The sequence below is a fragment of the Cupressus sempervirens genome, chromosome 5, assembly GCF_028749045.1.
Source record: "Cupressus sempervirens isolate cs-2001-9-10 chromosome 5, ASM2874904v1, whole genome shotgun sequence".
Taxonomy (NCBI): Eukaryota; Viridiplantae; Streptophyta; class Pinopsida; order Cupressales; family Cupressaceae; genus Cupressus; species Cupressus sempervirens.
The window spans coordinates 774,095,036-774,105,132 of record NC_143122.1 but is presented as its reverse complement, the minus strand read 5'-3'; the positions used below and the strand labels follow the sequence as shown (position 1 = coordinate 774,105,132).

Sequence of the window (10,097 nt, the reverse complement as noted above, 5' to 3'; positions counted from 1 at the left end):
AGAAGTGGTAGGTGCAAACCTAATTTTCTTGTTTTCTATTTCTAGGCTCACTAGTAGAACAAATATATTATCACTTACATATTTGGATACCAAAATTGCTAGAATTAGAGAAGTAGATGATTCTTTAATTACATCTACTCTTTTATCCACTATAGTACATAACATACAAATATGACAAAATGTTTCATCATGAACATGATAATCTAACACTTCTACTTGTCTACCACGGATGAGTGTTTCATATACATCCTTGAAATATTCATCTCTAAATTCCATTAGCTAAAAACCTATTTTGTATAATTATTGATGCATTATATTAAGGCGTGGATAACATATCAGCAACTTTATTATGTGTAACTTTCTTATACCTGATGTCCAAATGGAATTTCCATAACACTCCCATCTGTCAAAAGTATCACTAATATTGTAGCTTGGTTTGTAATTGAAATATTAGAAAGTTCGATGATCTATATATATGATTTTATCTTTTCCCATCAAAATAATATTTCAACTGCTTCATACTCTTAACCAAATCATAAAATTATTTTTCATAAGATGGATTGTTTCTAAATCTACCATTGAAAGTATAAGAATTGTTAAAAATCAATTTCCTTCTTTGTATTAACTCTTCTTCCAATGTGTAGATGATAGCATTAATTTTGATTTGATATGGTTGTTATAAATCTAGTAATGCCAAAATTAGGGCAGTATTGATCTTCTATTTCATAGTTTCAAATGATTTTTGTTCTATGTTTTCCCACTTAAACATGTGCTTAGTACTTCTCAAAGCATATAAAGGAGATGCAATAAATGAAAAGTTAGCAATGAAATTTTTCTAATATTGACCTTCTCCAAGAAAGCTCCAAACTTCTCTATCATTATTAAGATTAGGCCATTTAGTGATGGATTTAAATCTAGATGGATCAATTTTCAATTAATCATCCCTATAATATAGCCTAAATATATGAAATATATTTTTCCAAGTTCAAACATGGGTATTTTTAGACACAATTTTTCCTATGTAAATATGTTTAAGACTTTCCCAACATGTATTACACGATCTTCGCAAATTTTACCTAAAATACAAAATCATCTAAGTGGACTATTACAAAATCATCAACTAGTGACTTAAATATACCATTCATAACTTGCATGAATGGGGCAGGAGGATTACAAATTACAAAATGCATAATTATCTATTCAAACAAAACTTTTTATTTTTAAAAGTAGTTTCCCAAATATAACCTTGAGAAATTCTAATTTGATGATATAACCACTTCTTAAATGTATATTAGTGATGTAGATTGCATCCCTTAATTGATCTAACAAATCATCAATATGAGGAAGAGGATAACCATTCTTCATTGTGATCTTTTTCAATGCATAGAAATCCACATACATTATCCATTGGATATCTCTTTTTGGTACTAGCATAAAACATGGTCTGCATGGAGAAATACTTGGTTGAATGCCACCTTTGTCAAGAAACTCTTGCACTTGCTTCTTATTTCTTCATTATCAATACCTTATAACATGTATATACGAATGTGAGGAAGAGGGGCATATTATTGCAATTGAATCTCATTTTATATCTCTCTCTCCCTCTCTTAGGAGGTAATCTTTTAGGTTCCTGAAATAACCCATCATAATTAGACATAATCTAATTAATTCATCTTTATGTTTAGGATCATATATTTTGAAAGCACTTGATTTATCATATTCGTTATCTTTTATAATCATGAGTACAAAATTTCTAGCATTTACAAGTCTCTTCATTTGTTATGTGGTAATAAAAGACAAATCGATATTCAATCAACAGGCTCTTGCAATATAATCAATCATATCTTTAACCAAACGATACTTGTTTTGCTGTTTATAAAAAGATAACTTCTCTATCATACAAATATGGACATACAAAAAATTACAACATCTAACTCTACCTCATCAATAGATTTATATGTAATTACAAATTTGAGTTCACATTGTTTAGATACATGTAACTTCATATTCAAACACGCATACATGTTTGAAAATTGGTGGAAAGAAGAGTATTTCATGTTAAAGGGCAGAATAATGTACCTATTAGCAAAAAGAGGGGTAAAAATTTATTAAGACAGAAAGGAATACAACAAGGAGAGCTCAACAAGGAGCTTGATCCTGAGCAACAAGATCATCAAATTCTTGCACCATCTCAAAGGACAGTTGCCTCCTATCCCTAATATTCCAACCTGGGTCATGACTAGATGCCCATTTGGCTAAACAATCAGCAGTTCTATTCCATTCACGAGGAATAGACGTGAACCTAATGAACTGAAAAGAGGAAGAGAAGAAAAGAATCTGCTTAACAACAGTGGCTAGCTGCCAACTAACATCCTCAAGCTCTTGCGAAGAAAGCATGTTCACCACCACCTGGGAATTAGACTCACAGATAATCTTATGCCATCCCCGCAAGCAACATTGTTCCACAGCATATAAAATAGCCTGAGCTTCCATGAGATTGTTAGTATAATCACTCTTATGAACTGAGAAGAAAAATACAATAATAATGTACCTATTGAAAACAATTGATAAATACAATTAATGCATTCTTGTCATGATTTTTTATTTTATTAATTTTTAGTTAAAAGTAATACTTAAATCTGAACAAAATTATCAGTAGTGAATTATAAAATTAAAGTTAATGATTACAAATAAATTTAAAATTAAAACTTATTAATCTTAACTTTCAATGACCTCGTCCATTTTCGATAAAAATAAAAGTCCAAAAATAAAACAACAAATTTTGTATCCAAATTTTAGAATTTAAGATTTTTTGATTATACGAATTCATTAATAAATTAGTTCCCTGTTATATAATTGTCGAAGGAAACAAGGGAAAACTCTTTTTAAGTCTTATAAACTTTGATAGTTCAACTTTCTCATTTTTTTCAAATATTTATAATAGTACGAAGGACTAGAAGAATAAGAAGGCTGTTCGAGTGGTTCATGGCTACGTAGTTTCACATTCAAACAATTGAATTCACAAAGTTCTTCGAAAACACTGGAACAAGAATGTCACTGCTACCAAATTCCTCTCTAATGTCACTCCTTGCGATGTCCTCGTTGTCTCTTTATACCAAATGCCTCTCTAATGTCACTACTTGCGCTGTCCTCGTTGTCTCTGCATATACGAAGTTGTTGGAATATTAATTGTAGAAGGTCGTTTCTCCCTGGAGCCAAACGCCCACCTACCATCCCTGGCGACCTGTCAACAGTCATAAACATTTATTTTGGTTGGTGAGATTTTTGAATTTGCAAATGAGGGGGAAAATATTTTTGCCAAAGACAAAAAGGAATGTTTTGTCATTCATTCATAGATTCAAAGATACAGAGAGACAGAGAGAGTTCAGCAGAGCAGAGAAGTTGCAGAGAAAAAGTGGAAAGGAAGTGATCAGCAGATCTAGTTGTTGCAGAGACAGAGGAAGCTTATTCCGTGACTACAGTTGCACGTGCTTTCTTTGTGTCATTCTGTAAGTTCGTATTTTGTTGTTTGATTCGACTTGTTGAAGCAGTGATTGCTCCAGGCATTGTAGTATGCAGCCATTAGAGCTGCAAGTTTAATGTTTAAAGTTTTCCAGTTTGAAGTTTTTTAGGTTTAGGGTTGTGAATGATTTTGAAATTTATTATTTCTCACAGAAGTGACCCCGTGCGTAGCTATTTGTACTTATCACCCATCAATATCTCCCTTTCATTCAACTTAACCATTCAAAGTAGACAAAGTAGACATTCAACTTAGACATTCAAAGTACACAAAGTAGGCATTCAACTTCTTCTTCACCAAGCTTCCTAAGCCGACGCTTCTGCAAGTTCAAATATCATTTTAATCAGTACGTTATCATGAGAGAAAATTTCAAACAAATCAATAGAAATATATCTTCTTTCAAAGTTCTTTAGTAGTGTCCTTTTTTACCTGTTTAACTCTCTACGCTGGGCTAACTTGGAAACCCAATCGTGAAAGCTCTCTGGGTGTGCAGGAGTTGAGAAACGGAATCTCCTAAGATTTTGTAACTTGTCTAATGGGTGATGAAGACTCTGTAAACCGGAAAAACCACGTATAAACAAATGTTGGAGTTGTGCCAAGTCGCCTATTGTGTTGGGAAGATTCCTTTGCCCTGAACATCCTCTCAAAGTTGAGCACTTCCAGCTGACCTGAATTTCCCACACTACTGGGAAGATTCCTCATCTTTGTGCAGTCTATCAACTTCAGCATTTTAAGTTGCTTCAAGTTACCCACAGAGTTAGGAAGGCCTCTTAAATTGGTACAACCGTAAAAACACAACTCCTTAAGTTGTGGCAAGTAACCAAGTGTGTTTGGAAGTGTTGTGAGAGCCACACAATCCCGCAGATGAATGCATCGGAGGTTCACCAAACCGTCAACTGTTTTGGGGATACTTGTAAGGCTTGCACACTGCTCTACACTTAAAATCCCTACTTGGGAACAACTGCTATCCAGTTGGAATGTATTTGGTTTTAACCATGTACGCCTACTACTGACAAATTCACAGTTCTTGATTTTTATCCATAACAAACTTGGAGCAATGTTTCCAATGTTGCCAACTACTTTTGTATTTTGCAGAGCTAGGTAGCGTAGGCAAGGCATTGCGTGGACGCTAACGGGATTTCTTACATTCTCCTCTGCTTAAACAAGCATTTTCACTTTCTCTGCTTTGTCCCTATTCAAAATTCTATGTGCAGCTCCCGCTGGCAGGAATAGTCTGCTATTATTATCAGCCAGTTCTTGAATTCCTCTACCCATTCCTCGTACAAGGTCATGTTAATTATTGTTAGTTGGACAGCTGTTATTTCTGACTCGGAAATAGCAGCACTATTTATGGGTAGCTTGGACAGCTGTTCGTCCTTATCTATGAATAGCGGTTGTATTTATGGGTGGTTTGGACAGCTGTTTGTCCACTTGCCAAAAATTAGTAAATGGTTATTATTTACTAATTTTAGAGATTCCCTTTTGGACACCTTGCAACCAATTCTATTATTGGCTGTTGAGTTGTCTTAATCTCAGCCGTTGGTTTGATTTAATTTCGGTCGTTGGTTTACCAACGAGAGTAGTATAAAAAGGGGTCTAGGGGGCATTTGGAGGATACAGAAGGCAGGAAGCTTTTGGAGAAGCAGTTTGCAGTGTTAGCAAACAGTCTTGCAGTATTAGCAAGGAAGCTTTGGTGAAGCAGTTTGCAGTGTTAGCAAACAGTCTTGCAGTATTAATAAGGGCAAAGGCGATGAAGCTTTGGTGAAGCTGTTTGCAGTGTTAGCAAACAGTCTTGCAGTGTTAGCAAGGGCAAAGGGAGAAGCTTTTGTGAAGCAGTTTGCAGTGTTAGCAAATAGTCTTGCAGTGTTAGCAAGGGCGCAGTGTTAGCGCAGGGATAGCAGTGAGAAATATCAGCGGGAGAAATTAGGAGGTTGTCGGAGTTCTGCCAGTGTGAGGCAAGGAATTTTGTATCTCTTGATTTGCTGAAGTTTAATATAATTTCTCATCTATAGAACTAGTTTTCCCTTAGGGGTTTTTCCAGGGACAATTTGTCCGAAAATATTGTGTTGATTCTATTGTGCATTTCTTTCCGTATTTTAAGTGAAGTTGCAGTTGTGTTATTTTTTGATATTAGCTGGGAATTTATTTTCAGCAGTTTAATAATCATTTGTGATAGGAGATTAATAATCAGTGACTGCAATAGTTTGATTTTTCACATGGTATCAGAGCATTGTTAAGGGTAGAAGAGTTTTGCCCTAGGAAAGAAATTTTGATCTCTTTAGATTTAGTATTGCTTTAAACCCTTGAGATGGCTTCAGCTGGTTTGAGAGATCAGGATAGATTGGATGGTGCCTCAAATTTTGGTGTCTGGAAGGCCAGAATTTCTTTATTGTTGGAAGAGAATGGTATCAAGGATTATGCTACCAGTGGTGTACCTGTACCAACGGATGCAACACAGCTTGCAGCATATAGGAAGGACGATGCCAAAGCGAGGAGGATTATCCTTGATGGTGTCAAGGATCATATTGTTCCACACATCTCGAAGCTAGATATAGCAAAGAAGATGTGGGACGCCATTCTAAATCTGTACCAGAATGCTACCACTAACAGGAAGTTGATTCTCAGAGAGAAGCTAAAGAATACTCGGATGAATCAGGGAGAAGACGTCACAAGTTACCTCACCAGGCTCAGACTTGTCAAGGATGAGTTAGGAACTGTTGGAGATAGCCCTAGTGATGATGAGCTAGTGAGAATAGCCCTAAATGGGTTTACTAAACAATGGAGTGTCTTTGTTCAAGTTGTCAGTGGACGAGATACTTTACCGAGTTGGGATCGACTATGGACTGATTTCACTCAAGAGGAGTTTAGACTAAGTCTTGTCAATGGGGCCAACAAGAGTCAGAAAAATGAGGTGGAACAAGAGAACGTTGCCCTAGCGGGTAAAGGGAAAGCAAAGAATACATAGTAGCTAGCATGGCGACATGTGAAGCTATATGGCTTTGGAAGTTGTTAGTAGCCTTGTTTGGTCAGAAGGTTGAGACTACTATGATACATTGTGACAATCAGAGTTGCATCAAGTTGTCTGAAAATCCAGTGTTTCATGATAGGTCTAAACATATAGATATCAGATATCACTTCATCAGAGATTGTACACAAAGGGATACTCAGGAGTTTGTGGGAGCTCCTAGGAAGAGTACTAGACAGCGAAGACAACCAGCCAAGTTCAATGACTATGTTAGTCAGTTGGTAGATAGTGAGCCTTCTAGCTATTAGGAAGCTGCAGAACATCAGGTATGGCGAGATGCTATGGTTGAGGAATATTCTTCAATAATGCAGAATGATGTGTGGGAGGTAGTACCTAGACCAACAGATAGGGCTGTAGTTGGATCACGCTGGATTTATAAGATAAAGCACGTGCAGATGGTAGCATCGAGAAATACAAGGCTAGGTTTTTGGCAAAGGGGTTCTCTCAGAAGGAGGGAATAGACTATGAGGAGACATTTGCTCCAGTTGCTAGGTATACTTCTATACGAGCTGTAATCTCACTTGCAGCACAGATGGGATGGCAGATCCATCAAATGGATGTCAAGACAGCATTCCTCAATGGTGAGTTGAAGGAGGAGGTATACATAGAACAACCAGAAGGCTTTGTAGCACACAGCAAAGAGACCCACGTGTGCAGATTGAAGAAAGTTGTTCGACTACAATACATACCTACAGATGAGCAGGTAGCAGACATTCTGACGAAGGCTTTGGGAAAGGCCAAATTTATCTTCTTCAGAGATAAGATGGGTTTCATGCAGAACAGCGTCCTCGCTAAGAGGGAGTGTTAATTATTGTTAGTTGGACAGCTGTTATTTCTGACCCGAAAATAGCAGCACTATTTATGGGTAGCTTGGACAGCTGTTCGTCCTTATCTATGAATAGTGGTTGTATTTATGGGTGGTTTGGACAGCTGTTTGTCCACTTGCCAAAAATTAGTAAATGGTTATTATTTACTAATTTTAGAGATTCCCTTTTGGACACCTTGCAACCAATTCTATTATTGGCTGTTGAGTTGTCTTAATCTCAGCCGTTGGTTTGATTTAATCTCGGTCATTGGTTTACCAACGAGAGTAGTATAAAAAGGGGTCTAGGGGGCATTTGGAGGATACAGAAGGCAGGAAGCTTTTGGAGAAGCAGTTTGCAGTGTTAGCAAATAGTCTTGCAGTATTAGCAAGGAAGCTTTGGTGAAGCAGTTTGCAGTGTTAGCAAACAGTCTTGCAGTATTAACAAGGGCAAAGGCGATGAAGCTTTAGTGAAGCTATTTGCAGTGTTAACAAACAGTCTTGCAGTGTTAGCAAGGGCAAAGGGAGAAGCTTTTGTGAAGCAGTTTGCAGTGTTAGCAAACAGTCTTGCAGTGTTAGCAAGGGCGCAGTGTTAGCGCAAGGATAGCAGTGAGAAATATCAGCGGGAGAAATTAGGAGGTTGTCGGAGTTCTACCAGTGTGAGGCAAGAAATTTTGTATCTCTTGATTTGCTGAAGTTTAATATAATTTCTCATCTGTAGAACTGGTTTTCCCTTAGGGGTTTTTCCAGGGACAATTTGTCCGAAAATATTGTGTTGATTCTGTTGCGCATTTCTTTCCATATTTTAAGTGAAGTTGCAGTTGTGTTATTTTTCGATATTAGCTGAGAATTTATTTTCAGCAGTTTAATAATCATTTGTGATAGGAGATTAATAATCAGTGACTGCAATAGTTTGATTTTTCACAGGTCATGAATATTGAGAAGATCTTGAGGTCCACTGTAGCTTATGAGCATTTTCAACGAAAAATTCTTGAGGGCTGTTTGAACTCTGCCTGGATATAAAACATCCCAGAAAGTAACAGCGTCAGTTTTCCTCTCACCAGCAAAGCAATAAGCTATATCCAGAAACATTTCCTTCTCAACCTGGCTAAGTCCATCATAACTGATTCGGAGGACTCTGGATATTTCTTGATTTTCCACAATGTTACAAAGAGCTTCTTCCCAACATTGGATGTCGTTGGGCTCCTTCTTATCAAACAAATGCGCTCCAACGACTTGTAAAGAAAGAGGATGATCCCGACAGGCTCTTGCAATTCTTGTAGAAAGGTTTTTGTAGTTGGCTTTGGGGAAGGACCTCGAGAATGCATGCCAACAAAATAATTGAAGCGCTTCACTTTTCCGTAGCCCACTCATTTGAGGAACTGAATCAAGCTTAGCAAGATTGAGGATGTGTCGATCTCGGGATGTAATGATGAGTCGACTACCAGGCCCGAACCAATTGCCGTTGACTGCATCCAAGTGGCTCATATCATTCACATTGTCCAATATGACAAGGGCACGAGATCCTCGTAATAGATTTCTCATCAGAACTTTCCCCTCGGCAACACTTGAAACTTCACCACGGTAATTTACTAGTCTTCTTAGAATTGCTCGTTGCAATTCCTCAAGGGTCGTAATTTTGTGCAAAGAAATGAGCGTGAAACATTGCATAAATTCTATTGTAAACAACTTTGACCAAGGTGGTTTACCCGATGCCGCCGAGACCGCCGACTCCCAGTTTCACTGTGGTGTGCCTGCATGAATTCAGATGTAATCTTTTGAGTAGGTCAGAGATATGTGTTTCGAGTCCCACAAGATGGAGAGGGACATCCAGGGGAGTAATCTTCAAGGTATTCAACACATCTTTCACAACTCTCTTTGTCAATCGTTCTTCGTACCTGCAAATCGCCTTCCATATATTACACCTTACTAGCTGCCACTCAATATAAGGAGCACTAATTACAGAGATAGAGCCAGTTTATCGGGTTATAAAATGACCAGTTTTTCGAATTTATAGAAGGGAAAAGGAAAAAACTAAACTTATATATGTGGAGATGATTACAAACAATATTGACCATTCATAATTAACAATGTTACCATCAAATTGAAAAATGTTTCAAATTGGGGGTTTGTATAATATAGAGTAAGGAGAGCAAGTCAACCTACTTGAATGGGGCAGTTTACTTTTTAACACTAAAAACGGCTAGCGAGGGAGTATTGAGGATATCCAAATCCCTTAAGAATGTGGGTGTAATGTGTGATTATTACCTATCAATGCTCAATTCTTAGTTTGGATGTCCTAAGTTAATCTGACTACGTGATGCATCGTATGCATACTGATGATTTTCCTAAATTCATAATATAAGAATCTTAAAGTTCAAGTTTAGTTCGCAATCTATTTTACGGGCTGTTATTTCTATACAGATATTCCTTTGTTTGTTAAGTGTGCAAGTCAGTAAATGTATTGAGGACGACTATACACTGAGATGCAAAATATAGTCCACGCGCAATAAAAGATTTATTTGTGTGTTAAAATATTGCGCTCGATAGTTTACACATCCTAATCTATAAACAAAAACAGAAGCAAAAAAAAATGAACCTCTCCTGTATAGAAGACAAAATTACATTGCAGGAGGTCTAAAAATCTCAAGCAAACTTATTTTTACACTTAAAATATACAATACTTATAGTTGTATATTGTCTTGTTTGGTGTGTATCTCTTAAGAAAAAATGTGGAAGGAAATTTTGAA

The 10,097-nt window shown here is 36.8% G+C and overlaps 1 pseudogene; it reads right to left on the bottom strand.

The window, feature by feature from the left end:
• Positions 1-2,927: 2,927 nt before the first annotated feature.
• The window catches only part of LOC149558225 (uncharacterized), a 30,528-nt pseudogene continuing 23,358 nt past the window's right edge, over positions 2,928-10,097 (bottom strand).